The 22,218-nt window shown below is 36.3% G+C and overlaps 1 pseudogene; it reads right to left on the bottom strand.

Annotated features, from left to right (window-relative positions):
* Positions 1 to 2,657: 2,657 nt before the first annotated feature.
* On the bottom strand, positions 2,658 to 3,897 carry LOC112674793 (developmentally-regulated GTP-binding protein 1-like; annotated as a pseudogene).
* Between the last annotated feature and the right edge of the window lie 18,321 nt (positions 3,898 to 22,218).

The following is a 22,218-nucleotide window of genomic DNA, read 5'->3' as shown; positions in this document are numbered from 1 at the left end:
CTCATGGATTGGCAGAATTAATATTGTGAAAATGTCAAAGTTACCCAGGGCAATTTACACGTTTAATGCAATCCCTATCAAAATACCATGGACTTTCTTCAGAGAGTTAGAACAAATTATTTTAAGATTCGTGTGGAATCAGAAAAGACCCCGAAGAGCCAGGGGAATTTTAAAAAAGAAAACCATATCTGGGGGCATCACAATGCCAGATTTCAGGTTGTACTACAAAGCTGTGGTCATCAAGACAGTCTGGGACTGGCACAAAAACAGACATATAGATCAATGGAACAGAATAGAGAACCCAGAAGTGGACCCTGAACTTTATGGTCAACTAATATTCGATAAAGGAGGAAAGACTATCCATTGGAAGAAAGACAGTCTCTTCAATAAATGATGCTGGGAAAATTGGACATCCACATGCAGAAGAAGGAAACTAGACCACTCTCTTGCACCATACACAAAGATAAACACAAACTGGATGAAAGATCTAAATGTGAGACAAGATTCCATCAAAATCCTAGAGGAGAACACAGGCAACACCCTTTTTGAACTCAGCCACAGTAACTTCTTGCAAGATACATCCACATCCACGAAGGCAAAAGAAACAAAAACAAAAATGAACTATTGGGACTTCATCAAGATAAGAAGCTTTTGCACAGCAAAGGATACAGTCAACAAAACTAAAAGACAACCTACAGAATGGGAGAAGATATTTGCAAATGACATATCAGATAAAGGGCTAGTTTCCAAGATCTATAAAGAACTTATTAAACTCAACACCAAAGAAACAAACAATCCAATCATGAAATGGGCAAAAGACATGAAGAGAAATCTCACAGAGGAAGACATAGACATGGCCAACAAGCACATGAGAAAATGCTCTGCATCACTTGCCATCAGGGAAATACAAATCAAAACCACAATGAGATACCACCTCACACCAGTGAGAATGGGGCAAATTAACAAGGCAGGAAACAACAAATGTTGGAGAGGATGCGGAGAAAAGGGAACCCTCTTACACTGTTGGTGGGAATGTGAACTGGTGCAGCCACTCTGGAAAACTGTGTGGAGGTTCCTCAAAGAGGTAAAAATAGACCTGCCCTACCACCCAGCAATTGCACTGTTGGGGATTTACCCCAAAGATACAGATGCAATGAAACGCCGGGACACCTGCACCCCGATGTTTGTAGCAGCAATGTCCACAATAGCCAAACTGTGGAAGGAGCCTCGGTGTCCATCGAAAGATGAGTGGATAAAGAAGATGTGGTTTATGTATACAATGGAATATTCCTCAGCCATTAGAAATGACAAATACTCACCATTTGCTTCAACGTGGATGGAACTGGAGGGTATTATGCTGAGTGAAGTAAGTCAATCGGAGAAGGACAAACATTATATGGTCTCATTCATTTGGGGAATATAAATAATAGTGAAAGGGAATATAAGGGAAGGGAGAAGAAATGTGTGAGAAATATCCGAAAGGGAGACAGAACGTAAAGACTGCTAACTCTGGGAAACGAACTAGGGGTGGTAGAAGGGGAGGAGGGCGGGGGTCGGAGTGAATGGGTGACGGGCACTGGGTGTTATTCTGTATGTTGGTAAATTGAACACCAATAAAAAATAAATTAAAAAAAATAAAAGCACTAAAAAAAAAAAGAAAGCTCAGGAACATTTGACAGGACATTGTAAATGCCCAATTCTTTTATTTCATAAATGAGAACATATGAGATTAAAAAAATTGTGTCTTGACTTGAATAGACATTAAATGACTGGACTATAAGCTCTATGAAGTCAGGGAATTTTGTTAACTGCTCTATGCTGTTGTACTGTAGAGATCGTAGCACATGGCAGAAGTTTTCTAAAATTCTGTTTCATGAATGAATGAATTGGCTAGGGTCACTCAGGTAATGAAAGCCAAAATGAGAATTACAATCTTCTATCTCCCAGTTCAATGATTTGATCCACTGTGCCTAAGACTGTATGTCACATTGTTATCAATGCTCTGTGAACAATCCATTATGTGGCACAAAGCACAGAGGGTCATGAACACATCCTAGAACTGAATATTTTAAAGATTTACCTGCTGTTTTGTAACACTTCCTATCCATCATATTTATAAATCAAACATGAAAAATTTGGGTTGCCATAAAACTTATATTTATCTTAATATATTTCTGTAAAGAATGTTAAAAACAACAAAGTTGCTCTTCTATGAGCTTTCACAAAATTTTTTCTCCTTTGGTAGTTTATAGCATTTTGCCAGTTTGCTTGAGTCATCGAATGTATTTAGATTTATCTTTACTTCCTACTAATTAAATAATGAAAAGCAAAACTTTAAATAAAGTAATTACTAATGTATCCTATATGCATTAAAATTAGAGTGAGCACCATCACTGAAAGTTTATATCACTCACACATTCATTAAACATTCATTAACCTCACCTCAGGTATAGGTGTCCTTGTTTACATATTTCAGATTTGCATATATCTGCCCTGAACAAGATTTCAAAAATGTTTATGGCCCTATGACCACCTTAATTATGAATCCCCAGGCAGATGTTTGTGAAATCCTTACCCAATGTGGCTTTTCCCCTCTTCTACCAGGTTTTTATTCAGTTCAGTATACAAGGTGACACTAAGATAGGACAAATGAAGTTTCAGTGTGGGTCCCTCCATCTTCCCCTTGTAATTCCTGACCTGGTAGGTACCAAAGCCAGAAGGGACCTGAGATAAGAATGCTGGGTCATATGGAAAGCTGCTATGTTTCGCCTGACTGATGGGGAAAGGAAAAGGCTTCGATTTTTCACAATCTAAATGACATTCTCTTTCTCTAATGTATGGTCTTAAGCCACTTTTTGAGAATTGTGTTTCACAGAAAGACCCCCAGACCAAAAGATATTTCATTCTTTGATAACGTTTTTGGGAATATTCATATAGAAATGCTACACATGATCCTGGGGTAAGGCGGCCCCACTGGAGGTGTGTAATCTGGCAACTGGCCTTTGGGTTTGGTGTAGATCCTTACTAGTTTCTGTTAGTACCAAATATTTTCCGACAGATCACCAATATTCCAGGTCAGAGATGGATGGACAGTGAGGCACCTTATATATGATACCCAATTCTTCAATGGAGATCTGATCAATCTTATTTAACACATAGATACAAAGGATATAAACTCTGTTTTCTTCCATCGCATCAGCGAGGTCATCTACTGTGCATCACTGTGCAGAGCCATACCGGCATTACTAATTTTATATTCAGCCAGAATGCTATTCATACTTTCAGCATTCAGCTCACTCTGAAGGCAAGTGATAGTGAGATTGATGCCTCCCTTATCCTTCTTTTTAAAACCAATGTTAGGGGTTTGCTGTTCAAGTGAAAGCTAAAGTCTTCCAGCTTGTTTTCAATTATCTTATGTCCCAGTGGTTTCAGGACATCCAGAACAATCAGGATCAAGTTATATTCTCAGGCCACTGCAATGACTTCCTTTACTTTTTCCATTCTTGGCACCTTCATTGATAACTGGGAGATCCAGAATCTGGGTCCTGGCACTTTTGTATCGATGACACCAGGATCTGTGGTGGGATAGTGAACTCAGGCTGTCTTGTTGAAATATACCCCTACCAGGTTACTGAGCAGTGTTGATTTCTCCACAGATGGAAAATCCACAATATATTTGAGCATCCCTATGTCCTGGTCACATCAAAATCTTCTCCTTGCCGGTGACCACCACCTTTTGGAGTAATGAGTTCTCTGCAAAGCTTAGAAAGGCAAGCCTTAATCAGATTTAGGTGGGACATTGTGGCCTTGTTTTTCTTGAGGTTAAGCCATCTCAGCTTTGATCTCTGTGATCCTGATGAAGATGCTGTTCCTGGTGGCAAATCTTGGGGGTTCCATGGTCTCCACATTGTATCCTGTCACACACCTGGCGCAGATTGACCACATCCATCTGGTGCTAATGCAGTGCACAGACGAGATACTTCCTACGTCTAGGGAGAGTTCCACGTGGGAGGTTCCCAGAGACACAGCGTGGAGCCTTCTCCTCTCCACTCCCCTCAGCCAACTCCCCATTTTTTAAGGTTGTTGTTTCATTTCTTCATTAAGGAAGGGGATGCATCATTTACTGTGGACCTTCATGCTGGCCCCTCTGTGCACACAGGTTTGTATTGCTGAACTCTGCACACTGAATAAAACAAAACAGAAAGACAAGTTTGTTGCAAAAGTTTTGACCTGAAAACTGGGAAACTCAAGGCTATGGGAGTTGTGAGTTCTGAGTTGCTCACAGACTAAAGGGTTGTTGTTGTTTTAAGATTTATTTATTTGAGAGAGAGACAGATCTGGTGCATGAGCGTGTGGGGGCAGGGGCAGAGGGAGAGAGAGAATCCTCAAGCCAACTCCTGGAGGAGCAGGGAGCATGAGTGCTGTCTCCATCCCAGGACCCTGAGATCGTGGCCTGAGCCAAAACCAAGAATCTGTTGCCCAACCAACTGAACCACCTGGGTGCCCCCATACTAAAGGGTTTTAATAAGGCAAATGCAGAATATATTTGGCTTTTTCACCTGATTGCCTAGTGGTCTTCTTCTTTATTTGGATCAGGGTAGCCTAGTCAGTAGAACAGGAAATCCAAAGATGAGGTGTAACAGACTTGGTGTTTGGGGATTGGCTTGGCGTCCTTTGCAGATTTCTGAGAAGAGCTGTAAGTTTCTGTAACTAAGATAAATTTGTTTTATTTTTGTTTAATGTAACTGCACTGGCCAACTTAATTTTGTCCTTAACATATAGGGCTCCACTTTTGTTTTAGTTCTATGGTATACACATGTGTATATACACATCTGTAGGAGGCCAGAGCTCTGATGGGTTGAGGAGATCTACCTCTTTTATAAATAAGTGTATTAGGAAGAGGCTGATTCTAACAGATGGGTGGCTGTAGCCTCACCCTAGTGGGAAGCCAGCTCTTTCTGGATGCCTGGGTACAGCTAAAGCACTGAGGGTTGGGTGGGGGTGGGGGTAACTGGATGGTGAGAGGAGCTTAGGAGAACATATCAGCTTCCATCCCTCTCACCCTTTCCTGGACTGGTGGCCAGACCTAGCCCTGCCCCTGAGGCAGGTCACTGGGCTCTATGGGGACAGGATCTGAAGACTCTGAGCGCTCCATGGGACCACTCCTTGAGCTCTTCTCCATGCCATACTTGTCAGAGTCCATGACTCTTCATTTTTCATGATAATTTATATTAATCAAAAAATTTTGGGGGGGAATGAGAAATTGAATCATTGAAATAAGAATTGATAGCAACTTGGCAGAGAGATGTGAATTATACTGCTGTCCCTTTCTTTCTCCTCTAGACTGTAGTGTATAGAAAGCAGGTACTAAAGTGGTAATTAGCAATTGCCACATTATCTGTGATTTTTGAGATATTATGGAAAAAAGGGAAGATTACAGAATTTAGAGTAGAGAAAAACTAACAATTTGGGTTTTTTTAAAAAAGATGTTATTCTGAAAATTGTAGGTTATTAGATTTGTAATTAATACCAGAGAAGAGGGGGCACCTGGATGGCTCAATGGTTGAGCATCTGCCTCTGGCTCAGGTCATGATCCCAGGCTTGTGGGATCAAGTCCTGAAAGGGGCTCCCTGGAGGGAGCCTGCTTATTTCTCTGCTTCTCTCTGTGTCTCTTATGAATAAATTAATGAAATCTTAAAGAAAGTGCTAGAGAACAGTTTCAATTTTGTTGTGAAAGGGACAGTTTATTCACATAAAGAACAGGGTGTATTGATTAGTAGGAGTTACTATGTGGTAATTTAGAATAAATTTTGCCAAAAAAACCCCTTAATTTCAGGATTTGGTAGGGTTTCACTGGTATACCAGAAACAACATAACATGTTCTTAGCTAATCACTTAACAGGTTTTTAAAACATGCTTGAAGGAGAAATAAAAACATGCTGACAAGATGATTCTTGAGAACTTTAAGCTTTTTGTAACAATGTAACAGAAGATTCCTACCTAGAAGTTGCACATTTCCTGTTTGAATATTATTACTGACTTAGAACACAGAGGCACACTTATAATACTAATCGACATTCATCTAGCAGTGTAAAATTAATAGCTAATGTAACTTGGAGTAGAATTAGAATTCAGAAATATCTCTAAGAGTTGGAAACAATGGGCTCAATCTGATTAGAAAGCATTTATATGACATGTCCAGAATAGACAAATTCACAGAGACAGAAAGTAGATGAATGGTTACTAGGGCTGGGGGAAGTGGGGAGTGGGGAGTGATTACTAGTGAATGGTTTCTATTTGGAATGATGAAATGTTTTGGAATTTGCTAAGGATAATGGTTGCATAATTTTGTGAATATACTAAAACCTATGAAATGTACACTTTAAAAGGGTGAATGTTATGGTAAGTGAATTATATCCCGATAAAAAGTTTAAAAAGACATCTATGGCTAATAAACTGGGAATAGAACAAAAACTTATGAAAAACAGAAGGAGAGGATCCCTGGGTGGCTCAGCGGTTTAGCCCCTGCCTTCGGCCCAGGGTGTGATCCTGAGGTCCTGGGATCGAGTCCTGCATTGGGCTCCCTGCATGGAGCCTGCTTCTTCCTCTGCCTGTGTCTCTGCCTCTCTCTCTCTGTGTCTCTCATGAATAAATAAAATCTTAAAAAAAAAGAAAAGAAAAACAGAAGGAAACTGAACACAGCAAGAGTTTTTATTTTGCACAGGTAGCCAGGTAAGACTAGTAAGACTAGTATTCAAAATAACTTATGCATTAAAAGATGGATAAAAGTAAAAGTATATTATCTCCATTATTGTTTAGCAATGTTTTAGATATCCTAACCGGGACGTATGTTTTATATGTTCTAACATGATATATATCATATTTAAATACTGGAAAAGAGAAGGCAATGCTATATTCAGTGCAAATGGTTTGTTTTTCTACATAGAACACACTAAGGATTTAAAATGAAAACATTTATTTTATTTTATTTTATTTTATTATTTTATTTTAGCATAGTTGACACACAATGTTGCATTAGCCTCAGGTGTGCAACACAGTGATTTGACAATTTGACACATTATGCTATGCTCACCACAAGTGTAGCTACCATTTGTCACTGTGCAAAACTATTACAATATCATTGACTACATCTGGTATGTTGCAGCTTTCATCCCCATGACTTATTCATTCAAAATGAAAGTATTTAGGGATGCTTGGGTGGCTCATCAGGATGCCTGGGTGGCTCAGCGGTTGAGCATCTGCCTTCAGCTCAAGGCATGATCCCGGGGTCCTGGGACCGAATCCCGCGTGGGGCTCTCTGCAGGGAGCCTGCTTCTCCCTCTGCCTATGTCTCTGCCTCTCTCTCTGTGTCTCTCATGAATAAATAAACAACATAAAAAAAGAAAGTATTTAAATTTCAAATTGAAAGAATTAAAAAAGGTAGCTGGACAAAAAAGAATTGTTTTTAAAAATCAACAGCTTTTCTGTATGTTATAAACAAACCAACATAACAGAGTGTTAAATGGAAAAGAAAGCTCATTCACAGTAACAATCTAAATAATAAAATACTCAGGAGTTAAATTCATAAGATATGTGCAAGGATGATACTTGACACATCTCAGGGATGGATAATTATAGGAAATTGATTGAAAACAATTTTATGATACAGAGGTTTTCGAGGTAGAGAAGATATTTTTAAGGTAGAGAATCCAAAACTTCTATGAGATTTACAAATGGCTTTAAGAAACAAGAAAGTTCACATATCACTGTCCATGAAGCAGCACTGTCTGTAACAGTGTAATGAGAATACATTGAGAAAGAAGCAGAGGAATAGCTTGATAGACAAATAAGTTGTGAGAGAAAGATAAACAGAAGCCTATAGAAGATCAAAACCTCAAGAACTAGTGTATTAAATATTTGGTTTGTGATAGAAGTGACACCTTAAACAATAGAAAAAATGAATTATTAAACAAAAGATTTTCAAGAAAATTATTTAGAAAAAAAATATTTTCTATTTCTTTCCTGCCCCAAATTTCAGATTTATTAAAGAGTTTCTAAGGGCACCTGGGTGGTTCAGTCAGCTAAGCATCTACCTTCAGCTCAGGTCGTGATCTCAGGGTCCTGGGATTGATCCCTATATCAGACTCCTTGTTTAATGAGGAGTCTGTTTCTCCTTATCCTTCTGCCCCTCTCCCTGCTTGTTTTTGCTCTCACACATGTTCTCTGTCTCAAATAAATAAATAAAATCTTTTAAAAAGTTTATGGAAATTAAATCTTAGAAAAAGTATTCAAAGGAAATATAGGTTAATTTTTACATAATGTATATCTTGAAGAAGAAGGCCTCAAACCATTATTAGAAATGAATATTCTTTTGAATACAGGAAAATATAGGAACTTTACATAGAGTATAACAGACAAATAACAAACTTGGAAAAGCAGTGCAATATATATGACAAGGCTTAATGTCCTCAATACAGAAAACTCTCTAAAACACTTCAAAGAGAGAGATCGAAAGAAAAGTGATCAAAGGCCAAGAAAAGGCAATTTCTAAGAAGAAATTAGAAATTATTAGAAATTAGAAATTAGAAATTAAGAAATTATTTGTAAAATTTGCCTTTTACAAATAACTGGTAGACATATAAAATGTTCAAATGTACTAATAATTGAAGGAATTCAAATTTAAATAACAATAATATAGCACTGGCTAATATTAAAAAGTCTGATAATACCCAGTCTTTAAGTTGGAGTTAGGAAATAGACTTTTCCATTCATGGACTGGTGATTGGGGTCTAAACTGCCATTCTGTTTCTGAACGGCAATTTGCCAGTATCTATCGAAAGCCTTAGAAATGTGGGTGAACTTTGACCTAGTAATCACTGTTCTCAGAATATATCCTAGGGAAATCATTATGTAAATACTCACAAATGTATATTTGAGAAATGTCTATGCAGCATTTTTTATAATGGTGGGAATTTTAAACAGTATCAAGTAGGTTAAATGAATTACGGCTGTGGCAAAAGTAATTTCCCAAAATCGTCATAAAAATATTTCCAGTCCCACATGCTCTTCCTTAACCTTACCCTTCCCCCATTTACAGATGGAGTCTATTTTGCCTCCCCCTGAACCTGGCTAGGACTTTGTGGATCTCTCATTGACTAGAAGATGATGAAAGTGATGTTTAAAGGCAATATGACGTCCATCTGGCTCTCTTTTCGAGTTTTTGTCCCTTGAAACCTTATTTGTTCTGTTTCTATGTCATGAGGAAGCCCAGACTCCATGGCAAGGTCACTTGTAAGTGTTCTAGTGGAAAGTCAGTATTTAATCATGTAAGTGAGTGAGATTTCAGATAAAACCAGCCTCTAGCCTTTGAGCCACTATAGCTGATTCTAAGTAGAGCAGAGACAAGTCGGTTGAGCTCTTCCAAACTCTAGATTTGTAAGCAAAAGAAAGATTGTTGTTTTAAGTCACTACATTTTGAACTGGTTTGTTACATGGCTATAGTACCTTGTACAGTGTTGTTACATCTGAAACTAGAGTATTGTGAAGCCATTTCAAATGAAATATAGATGGATAAATATTTATCTTAAAAATTTTAAAGACATTTACAAAGTTACAACTTGGAAAAACTTCATAAGATCATAGAATATATATAATTACGTTTTGTATGTGTGCACAAAAAAATGCACAGAAATATCCAACAGCTAGCGTATGTATGCATAGAAAAAAAAAGAGGTTGATAAAATATTTACCAAAATGGAAATACTAGTTGTCTTCACATGTTTGGAATAAAGGGGATGACTTATACTTAATTTTTATTCTTGCTCATCTTGCTTGCTGTATTTTCTAATTTTTCTTAAAGTGGATATTGATCATTTGTTCAATAAGGATGAAACAAATTTGGACTTGATCAACTGATGAAGTACAAAATATAGAGGAACCTGGCTCAGAAGCTGTTCATAAGAAAAAGACAGGAGTTTTCATTGATTACAAGTTCAAAATCAGCCAACAGTGTGCTGTAACTGCCAAAATGTTAATGGAAAATTAGGAAGCAATTACAAAACTTGAGAGTCCGAAGCACTAGAGGCATAAGTCCTTATGAGACACACTGAATGGGGGCGCCTGGGTAGCTCAGTCAGTTAAGCCTCTGCCCCAGGTTCAGGTCATGATCTCAGGGTCCTGAGATCCAGCCCCACATCCTGCTCCCTGCTCAGTAGGGAGTCTGCTTCTCCCTCTTATCTCCACTCATGCTATCTCTGTCACTATCTCTGACTCTCTCAAATAAGTAAATAAATATCTTTAAAAAATATGACACACTGAGTAGATTAGACTTTGTGGTATCACAGTTTAAGAAGGACAGCAACCACTTTTCTTTCAGAAGGAACTGATCCTGATGGTGGTAAGACCTGAAATAGGATTATGAGGCACAGTAGAAACATCAGGGACTCCTATTGTGTTAGAGAAGAATAAAACAATGACATATACAGGTATGGAAAAGTGGGATTAAACTTCATCTGGGTGATTTTAGAGAGCAAATATTAAAAAGTGCATGAAAACCTCAAAGAGACAGATTCTGCTCAGTTGGAAAGAATACTTCCAATTAAATTGAGATATTAAAAAATTGACTGAAGAATGTAGTGAGTCCATGTCTCTGATGTTGAGGTTCCTGGATGTCAGGATTTTTAGATCAGATCTCTGTATTTCATGGGTAGGGGTCTACTGAGGTACCACTTAAAGTCTTGTTCTGCCAAAATCTACAAGAGTCTCAGTCATAGGATCAGAGCCTCAAGAATACACACTCCAGACAATATTCTGGAAAGTCACTCCTTAGCATACATTTTTATAACGGGATAGCTCTCTGAATTCCCAGTCTCTGCTAATTACTACAGCTGAGCTAAGTTTGGCAGTGATTTTTCTCAGAATTAAGGACTATTTCTGAAGATGATGTGTGTTTTAATTAAGTCTCCTCATTAAAACTTTCTAGCTTGAATTCAAGCTACTGTTGGTCTCCATGCAGCACATAATAGATATTTGGCCATTTCTTATTTAATCTGATTAATGTAGACAGCTCATCTTAATCACTCAGCCCCACAAAGTGAACTATAAGGCTTTTTTGTCCAGATAGGCTGAGTGTGGTAGATCTGTTTCTTATGTACTTCTTTTAAGTGGAGTTCATGATACACCTGAAAATTCTGGTTACCTGCAGATACAAGATTTTATCAAGTTGTTTGAAGAAAAAAGATAATATTTTCTCCTTTCTCTATGAGCAATTATGAGGAACCAATTTAAATGGAGCTTTTGAAAGAATATTTTTTTATTAAGAAAGGAAGAAGAAAATAAACTCTTATGAGTTTTGTTAATACCCATGCGATTTTCCTACCATGAGACTCTTCGACCCTGAACTGCCCGTCTTGCTCATGTTTAGCTAGCACTGATGGATTTCAGGTGGTCTGTATTTATAATTAAATGTCACCCTACCTTACTTTGCTAAAGCATAGACACAAGTCTCTATAAACACTTGGTATTTCGACCAAATGGTCTTGCTTCCATCACCTCCTTCCATAGTTTTCCTTTGGTCTTGAAAACAGGAGGTGATGAGTGAGTTATGTAATTAAAAGCATATTCTCAGAAAATACATGGTCCTCTTCTCTTGGCTTTCACCCAGATATATTCAAATAACTGGACCCAGCATGTGGCACTGAAAGGGAGATTTTATGGTATCTACAAAATAACCAAATTTGATTTGTTAACTGTACCTAAGATGAACTTAGGCAGTTCCTAATAATATAATTAAAACAAAATCTTACATATTAATAATAGCAGAGAAAGTCTGTATGAAATTCAGGAGAAGATAAAGATACATGAGAGATATTGAAATATTCCACTTCCTAGAAATGATGTCTCTTTAGAATATATCTAATAGAACAACTTAAAGCATTTTCTGTGGAAATTTAAAAAGACAAGTCCCCAGTTAGGATATAAATAATAAGCAAAAAGAAGAAATATATAAATGTATGATATATCTGTCTTTACTAACCATTTAAAAAACCTTATCAGCAAAAAGTCTGAGTGTAGACTGTATTCAAATGATCTGTATTATTTACTATCATTCAAGATATAAACCACTTTCAAATAAAATTATTCCTAGGAATAATATATATTTGGCTAATTTTTGCTTTATGATTTGTAAAAATTCCTGAACTACTTGCCAAATTGTTGAAATTTCCTTTTCCTTGTGAGGAAGATCTATGTAATGGAAGTCTATAGTGATTCAAAGGCCATCTTAGATTATTTAGACATCTTCAGACAGGCCTTTTTCAATCTGCCTGTGAACCCAGAGGAAATCCTCCAAGCAGGCTCAGACCACAAAAAAAGGCTTCTAAATGACTCCTAGAATTGTGAGTTGAATAAATGTTGATGTTTAAATCCAATGAGTAGTACGTTATGTAACAAAAGCCAACTGATATACTTGAGACAGTCCTGGTGTAGACCCGTTGTCATGGAGTAATTATTAGTAATGCCTCCTTTTATCCTCAAAACTATCTTTGTTTGAGTATAAAATCTACTTAACCAAGTAGTATTATCACCTGCTTATTTGCCAAGCATGTTTTACATTTAAAAATGTCATTAGACAGAGTTACTTTCCGGTTTGAACTCCTTAAGTGAAATCCTAGTTTAGAATAAAATTCAAACTCTTTTAGCATCTATAAAGTCTTATTATAATCTGTCTCTCCCTCCACCCACATTCTCAGCTAGACTTCACTCATGTTATTCTCCCTCTGGTTCTACAGTCCAGTGTACTGGCCTCCTATATTGGCTCCACAAACAGATGCAGTTCTTTCTTAAAACAGGGACTGTGTTTTTCTTTCTGCTTGTAAGTTCTTCTGCTTTAGACAAGCTGCTTCTTTTGTGATTTTAAGGCTGTGCTCAATGCTGCAGTTTGAGAAGTCTGCCCTCATCCCTCTACTCAAAGAAGTCCAACCTCAGTCTTAATTACAGTATACTCCGTATTTCCATCATATAATTTATCACAAATGTTATTTAAAAAAATAAGTTAGTCCACTTGATACCATCAGTCTCTCCCAGTAATAAGTAAGTTCCTTGAAAGGATTGCATCTCAAGGTCTTTTAAGAGCACCTGGCGGAGAGGAGATAAATAAATATTTGGTGAATAAATGCTACATGCTCAACTCTGAACTTAGAATGGAGAATCCTGAATTTGAGTGTTTTTTGTTTTGACTAAGTTGCTTACCCTGGTGACACTTGTTTCATCATCTTGAACATATAAAAACGGGATATTAAATGTGATAATAGAAGAGTGCAAGGTCAGCTGGAATGTGTTGGTAAATGTCAGCTATTATTGTTAGCCTTTATCTCTCAAGATGATGTGGCGCTTTTTACATCAGATATATACTTATTTAAAAAATATTTTTGATAAGCATTAAGTACTTTTGTTAAAGTTCAGGGTTGCCTGTACTTATCTCAAAAGTGAAAAAGTACTACCAATCCCATCCCATCCCATCCCATCCCATCCCATCCCATCCCATCCCATCCCATCCCATCCCATCCTGCTTCCTATGAATTATTATTTCTTTGGTGAATCTGATTGAACTGAAGGCAAAACAAGCAGCTGTGGCTCATCTTACTGTAAGTCTTCTGTCATGTATTTCTTGTCCATCAGATTACAGCTTAAAAAAAAAAAAACTTCATTTTGAAACAGACAAGTAGATTAGGTTTTTTTTATGGGTATTTTTCCCTTTTAACTGAAACAATATCTTGAACTGATATCTCATCATACCACCTCAGTATGATGAAAATGATGAGACTTGTTCCTGATTTGATGTTGAATGATTATAAAACTGGAATTATGGGGATCAAAAAAGGTGTTGCCATTTTCAAAGAAATACTTCTGAATATCACTACTTATAGATAGACCACAATATAGCTTTCTATTAATAAATAATAGGGATTAGTGAACAGTTACATATTACAGTGAGAATACATTTCACAGGGGCCTTTTAAAATGAATATATAAAATAACTCAAAGAAAAGGAAACAAACTATATTTTTGTGATATATATTTTTCCTGAAGGCATATTCATAACATTTATAAAATACATATATTTTGTGTTTATAAATTACCCTAAATACTCTCTGTCAAACAGGACTGGCCATGGGCAAGACTGGTATTGACAGTTTTGGCCTTGGCTTTTCTCTCTTCAGTTGGTATCCTTTACCAAGTGGAGCATAAATAACACACATTCAGAATAGGTAATATGTTCTCTCTCTCTCTCTCTCTCTCTCTCTGTTTTTAAACTGGAAGTGTAACATATGCACATAGCAAACTTTTCAGAAAGTACAAATGTGTTTATAGTAAAATATCAATTCTCCTCTATCTCTAGATTCTTAGCTCCCTCTGGAAGTAACGTCTGTGGAGTTTCTTTCATATATCTGTTCTGTGCATATGCATACATATATTATATACGTATGATATTCATCTTAAGCATTAAGAAGAATCTCTTGTCCCTCAAATGGTTCTCTCCTTTGGAACTGTCTTAACCTTTGTTAATCTCAGATGCCTCATCTTTGTAATTAATCCAACTTCAGAGAGTTAATTTGGGATTAACTGGCTATTATTCATGCCCCTGGAAGAGTATGTGGCACAAGGGAGCCATTCTGTGTTAGCTATTATTGTATTCACATTTTTGCCCAAGATCTTGCATCACTGATTGACATAATTACCTCTTAATGGGGGAATTTAAATTTTGAATCCAAATGATTTCATCTCAAAAAAAAAAGTTCAACGGTAGAGACTAAGCTTCACACATAGATAAATTCTTACCAAATTCAAAAGAGGATTAAAGATGCTTTAAGCATGAGCTTAGAATATGCAGTTTACTTACTATAGAGCAAAATTTACCTTTCCTTAGATGCCTTTATTCTAATGGTAAATGTCAGAGGGAAATGAAATAATATAGATGGGGACTTAATTTGTCTTTACTCATTTGTTCATTTATTCATTTAAAAAGGATATGTACTATATACTTACTCTGTATCTGACATAAATATAGGTGAATAATAGGCAAATAAAATAATCACAGTCCTTATTATTGTGGGGTTTCCAGGATGGTGGGGACAAAGTTTATCAGTGAAATAATTATGTATATATCATAACAGAAAGTGAAATGTAAGATGTATTTGTGTGTGTGTGTGTGTGTGTGTTGTGTACAACCTACTCCAGCATTGGGTGTGAAGGAGGCCCTTTCAGTGGAATTTTGAAGGAAAAAGGTTTTGATCTAAGAATTTTATTTCAAGCCAATTTGTCAGTCAGTTCTGAAGGCAACTGAGAGTTATTTTCTGTTACTGAAAGGATTATAAAATATACCTCTCAGATACTTCCCTAAAACATACTGTTGGATGATATATTCCAAGAGGATCTCTTTCTCATTCTTTTTCTTAACAAAGCCCTTCTTCTTCCTGTCTATATAGAAGTCTGCAAAATCAATGTGGAATACTTACACATGTTTTAATTTACTTTATCTGATTTCTTATGAACTAGAGTTTGTGTTAGTTTATGTAACCATGATTTTAGCTTTATTGTGTATTTTTAATAATTATTTTAATTTTGTTGGACTTGTGGTATTTCTATGAAAATAAAAACAATGATTTCAGTCCTCATACCATAATCTATTATTAATAAATAATTATTAATATTATTAATAATCTCATATTACTTATTTTGATAATATAAATGTAAACTCTTTCTGTTAGACAATATGCTGCAACAAACAAATGTGTGCATCTATATAATTTTTCACCTGTGCAAATATATCTTAAAAATGTCATGTTGGGGATCCCTGGGTGGCGCAGCGGTTTAGCGCCTGCCTTTGGCCCAGGGCGCGATCCTTCGAATCCCACGTCGGGCTCCCGGTGCATGGAGCCTGCTTCTCCCTCTGCCTGTGTCTCTGCCTTTCTCTCTCTCTGTGTGACTATCATAAATAAATAAAAATTTTTTAAAAAATGTCATATGTTGGATTGTTGTATCAGAAGTTTCTGTAATTTTAATAGTAATTGACAAATTTTTGTTCATAGTAATTGCATTAATATACATTCCAATCAGCAATTTATGAGGATGCCTGTTTTCCCATCATCTTACTAATGGCGTATTTTTTCAAACTTTCCAGTTTTTGCAAATATGATAAGATAAAGTGGCATCTCAAAGTAGTTTAATTATACTTTTTATTATAGAAGAATTTGAGCATGTTTATGTGTTTAAAAGTTACTTGCATTTTCTTTTCATGACTTCACCTATTTTTCTTTCTTTTTTTTTTTTTAAGATTTTATCTATTTACTCATGAGAAACAGAGAGAGAGAGAGAGAGAGAGAGAGGCAGAGACACAGGCAGAGGGAGAAGCAGGTTCCCCACCGGGAGCCTGATGCGGGACTCGATCTTGGGACCGAATGGCTCAGCTCAGGATCATGTCCTGGGCTGAAGGCAAACCCTAAACCGCTGAGCCACCCAGGGATCCCTATTTTTCATTCTTAAAATGTATTTTTAGCAATTAATATATTCTAGCCAAGAGTAATCCTTTGTCGGTGATAGAATTACAAATAGTTTTCTCAGGTTGCCTTTTGGGGTTAGTTATGGTATTTCTTGACGTACAGAATTTTTTTTTTTAATGTAGTGAAAGTTATCAATCTTTTCTGTGAGGATTCTGGATTTTGAGTGATGGTTAAAACATCCTTTCCTATTCCAGATTTAAATGTACTTCACAAGAACCAAGCGACAGAAAAGACTCATCAAAGACCCTGAAATAACAAGTTTATTGGGCTAAAAGAGATAAAATATGAGCATAAATATCTGACGGAGTATTGTGACACCATCTTGCCCAGAGTTCTTCTATTTCCCCTTGGTGACTTCCTTTACAAAAGACATGGCTTTATTAAGTTTTTTTTTTTTTTTTTTTTTGTGTGACAGAATAACTGGTACAATTTTCATCTTATTTATGGTGAATGTTCTTTGTCTATTGGTAGGTTTTGCTGCTATGTCTCACATTTTTTATAGTATCCTCTAAATAATTGATTAAATAATTGATTTAGGTATACTTAGCATCCCTCCCTGATTTCTGGTGATTTTGTTGGCTTATTCTTATTTTTACATGCTGTCCAAAATTCAAATATTTGTTCTGAGTCAGAACTTCACCATGTGAAATTTTGTGTAGGCTTTTTTTAGTTTATAATTTCTTCCCCCATATTTATGGGGTTTGCATTGTGTGTCAGGGTTTGCACTAAGCTCTGAGTATATAACAATGAACAGGAAAGGCAAGTTTTCTGTTTTCATAGGGCTTATAAGATTAGTAGAGGAAAAAATTAAATAAGTAGATTCAATATGGTGCATGCTAAGTATTATAAGAAATAGAGGATACTATAGAAACACATTTTGATAGCATTAAACATTTATATTCTTCTAATGTGTCTTGCACAAATCCTGTGTTTTGGAGGAGAGCCAAGAATTCTTCCATAAGTAAACATTTGGAGAGTCATGAAATGATTCCTAGAAGAAGGAAGGTTTTAACTGAAATTCAGATCTGAGTGGTCCAGGCTGGTCTAACTGTTCATAACAATATATAGAGATCAGAGAAAGAGCAAAAGAGTATTACATAGCAGGTGAAGGAGTTTCATGCTTTGTTTCCATTTTATTTATCTATCAATAGAGGAGATCTCTGAAACTCTTCATTTTAGAAACACAATTTGGATTTTATCTATTTATTTAAAATATTATATATTTATTTATTTATGAGAGAAGAGAGAGAGCAGAGAAGGGGCAGATGGAAATGGAGAGGCAGAGAATCGCAAGCCGACTCCACGGTAAGCCTGGAGCCCCATATTGGCTTGATCCCAGGACTCTGAAATCATAAGAGCTGAAGCCAAGAGTTTGATACTTAACCAACTGAACCACCAAGGTGCCCCAACAATTTGGATCTTAAATAAGATTTATCAGCGCCCTTAAGACTGTCTTCAGAAAGAGGAATAGCTGAGAAGGGAATTAAAAAATTATTCTCTGTTTGTGAGAAACCTTAGATTAAAAAGCTAATACTCAGAATCAGCAGATTTCAAGTAAAATATAGTCCTTTGGCTGATGTTCCAGTGAGGATTTGGAAAATTCTTTCTTTGGAAGATCCTTGTTGGTTAATGTCCCTGCTGTTATTCTTAATGACTATCCCGTTGTGAACTGTTTCCCAGCAAGATCTTTCTAGTCTTATCTTCTAACACCTTGCCCCAGCTGAACTTTGAAGTTTAAAATACAGGTATTCCCTGCTTTTTCAAAGTTTGTATTCCACCATTTTGCTTTTGTGAAAGACCTACATTAATACCTGCTTTTACTAACCAATGGAAATCTGGAAAGAATTTTTGCTTTTACGAAAAGTGCAAAATGGCATTCATTTTCCATAAAAGCAAAAATGGCGTTCAGCATTTTTGCAGGGAGCAATTACAGTTGACAGTGTAATTACTGACAGTGTAATTACAGTTGACATCATCCCAGCAGCCGAGTGGCGCCACCTGGCTCCTTCCCCGGGAACTACACGCAGCATCTCAGCTGCTATTGCTTTGAACCATGTCTGTGAACATCTGTGTTTATCTCAATTTATTTTCTGCATCTCTTAGCAAGATGTACCCAAGGTATCAGCAAAACCTATAAGAAGTTATTTTGTGGGCCTGGGAATGCTTAATTTTTTTTCCATATACAGTTGATCCTTGAACAACACGGGGTTAGCAGTACTGACCCTCTCGCAGTCGACAGTCTGCATGGAACTTTTGACTTCCCCAAAACTCAAATAATAGGCTGCTATTGACTGATAGCCTTGCTGACAACATACAGTTGATTGACATATATTTGTATATTGTAAGTATTATATCCAGTCTTCTCACAATAAAGTGAGCGAGTGAAAAATGTTAAGAAAATCGTAAGAGGAAATACATTTGTAGTACTTGTACTGTATTTATTGAAAAAATAAAATATACCTATAAGTGGCCCTGCACAGTTCAAAGCCTTGTTCAAGGGTCAACTGTATATTAATGATAGTTGCTTCTTTACATTAGGCCACTTCGGTTTACCGAAAGGTTTCATAGGAACCTATTTTCAGATAGTGGGGGGCCCTATATCTAATGTGATCCAGACTATTGCAAAGCAGCTTTGCGGGGGGGGTGGTGGTCTTCAGGATTCTCCCTTTGAAAGCAACATTTTAGGCCCTTATCTGTGAGTTCCTGCAGCTTCACAACAAAGGCTGCTATTAACCATTTTTTTTTCTTTAATAGTCATCACCTCCATAAGGCTATATTAATTCTTCCAATATTTCTGTTCTGCACTGAAAAATTCTATAAGGAATAACAAAATTTTTTTGTCCAAGAGCTGTCAGCTAATTGCAACTAATATGGTATCCATATGGCAAATTTCCAGCCTGTCAGCTGTGGCACAGCATTGAGGCTGGCTTGCTGGATCCTTCAGTTTGTTTCTGTGTTTAGAGAAAGCACACAAACAGTAACTAACCTATCATATTGATGTCACAAATGTCAAAGTCTTGTTATAATTAAATCCTCTGAGTATTTCCTTTTATGTATGAAAAGGAAAACATATTTGGGCAACTGTAAGTGCATGTTTTCTATTTTTAGAATGGAAGCCACAGCTTGTTTACTTAATTGATTTGGCAAGGAAAAAAACTGTTAGGAGAAAAACACAACAACTAATCTGTGGTCTTTTCTCATTTACCCTGTGTTTCCAAATATAAGCATTTGATCCTTTTTGTGAGGACCTACACCAGGTGAGACTAGAAATTTGCAAATTATAATGAACTGCAAGCAATAGTGTGGATCCTTCTAGAGTGAAGTCAGAATAAGAGAATAGAGGAGTTAAGCTGTTTTTTAAAACTGTGATTCTGTTTTTTTTTTTTTTAAAGTGTTGCAGTAAACAATAGAAACCCAAAGAAGGTGATATTTTATTTTCAGAAACCTAAGTTCCAAATCTCTCTAGGGTAAAACTGGGAAAGCACAGAAAAAATATCAGCAGGGCCAATGAGGTGTACTCTTTTGATTCTGCCAAGTTAGTTTTCTGGTTTTGAGCCTGGTAGGTGTTTAAGGTTACTTGTCTCTTAGATTCCTGTGATATAAGGATATAATTTTCTCTGACTGGCTTCTTCCCTTCCTCCTACCTATCCGCAGTTTTCTGGTGGTTTACTTTATCTAGGCTTTTCTGTTTACATAACATAGTGTGGTGCTAAATGAACTCTGGAACGACTACCTGAGTTCAAATCCTGATTCTAAAATGCAGGTTACTTAATATCTTTTGCTTCAATATCCTCAATCTGAAGATGGGTTGATAATAAATAGAACTAACTTCATGCTGCTGAGAGGAAATTGTATCTACCTACAACCTATCCATCCATCCATACCACAGACAGATGTAATATTCATTATCATTATCATCATTTTCCCTGTGAGATAATGTTCGTCTACTGATCCACAGGGAGGGCTCATGCCTCCTTTACATGAACAACCTCTGAAGATGTAAGTGATGCCCAATATGCAGCAACCTCTCCACAGCTAATTTTGTACCTTTGGCATAGTTATCTGGTGTCTCTGCCTTTTAGGCTTTCTAGTCAACTGTGCCCCCATCCAACCTCGGGAGACACATATTGCTAGCATTGTTATATCCATCAGGTGAATTAATCTTTTCATTATGGTGGTGATGAATTTTACCTGTCAACTTGACTGGGCCGTAGTTATTTGGGCAAACATTATTCTAAGAGTGTCTGTGAGGGTGTTTCGATGAGACTAACATTTCATTTCATTACAGATTGAGTAAAGCATTTGCTTTCCCCCAGTGTGGGTGGCTTTTCTCCAGTCAGTTGAAGGTATGTTTAGAGCAGAAAGGCTGACCTTTCCAGTAGCAATAGGAAACTGTTTCTGCCTAATTGTCTTGGACCTGGAAGATGACGGTCTGTTTTGTTTTGTTTTTTTTTTTATGTTTTTTTCCTGCTGTGGTCTTTCAGAATGGAACTACACTGTTTATCAACTGCAGATCTGGAGACTTGGTATCCTTCAAAATTCAATGAGCTAATTCCTTATAATAAGTCTCTTGATAGATGATAGACAGATAGATAGATAGAGCCTTTTGGTTCTGTTTCTCTGGAGATCCCTGTTGCTTTGGAGAACCCCGAATCATTACGAGATATTTCTCATTTTTCTCCTTACCTTGATATGTATTTTGTCTGATATTACTATTAGCAATTTTTGTTATTGTTTTTTTTGGTAGTCGTGTGGCTACGTATTTTCATCCCTTCTTTCAAATTTCCTGTCTCTTCATATGTAATGTGTATCCATTTTAAGCAGTATTCAGTTTGGTTTTGTTTTTCTAACTAGCCTGACAGTCTTTTAAAGAAATTTGAAGTATTTAATTGATTTAAATTTCATATAATTAGTCTAAGTACTGATGCGTGTGGAATTTAAATCAGCTTTACTGTTTCCCCCCCCTATTTTTCTATTTGGTTTTGTTTATTTTTTCTCCATTCTTATTTTTTTTTGGAGTAATCATATAATTTTAAAAATATTTTTTATCCATTAGCCTTTTAATTATATACTTGTATTTATTATTTTTAAATGAGATCTCTAGAGGCTTCCCCCACAGTCTACTTCTTGTTAATGTTTTAACCATTTCCTGGGCAATACAATAATCATACACATTTTAAGTTCATTTTTCTACCTCCTGACCTTTGTACTATTGTTGTCATGTTGTATATATAAACTTGGAGTGTATATTATATATGTATATTTGTATATATATGCAAGTGCATATATATGTAGGATATGAATATGTGTGTACGTATACACACACACACAAACCCATATACATTCATAGATACGTACACGCACGCATTTCAAACTCTATGAGATGTTATTATTCAGGACAGTCTTCATTTAGATTTACCTTCATTTCTACATTTCCCAAACTTATTTATCCTTTTGCATTATGCTTCTACTTCCTGAAGGACTACTTTATCATATCTTTTAGTACAGTTGTCCTTGAAATGACTTTTCTCAGATGCTGTTTATTTGAAAATTTCCTTATCACAATATCGTTTTAAAGATGTCTTCACAAAAAAAAAAAATAATAAATACCTAAAAATAAAGATGTCTTCACTGGCTGAAAGAATCTAGGTTGGAGTTT

This window comes from Canis lupus, chromosome 14 (genome assembly GCF_003254725.2).
Source record: "Canis lupus dingo isolate Sandy chromosome 14, ASM325472v2, whole genome shotgun sequence".
NCBI classification, from domain to species: Eukaryota; Metazoa; Chordata; class Mammalia; order Carnivora; family Canidae; genus Canis; species Canis lupus.
This window is presented reverse-complemented; position numbering and strand designations above follow the sequence as displayed.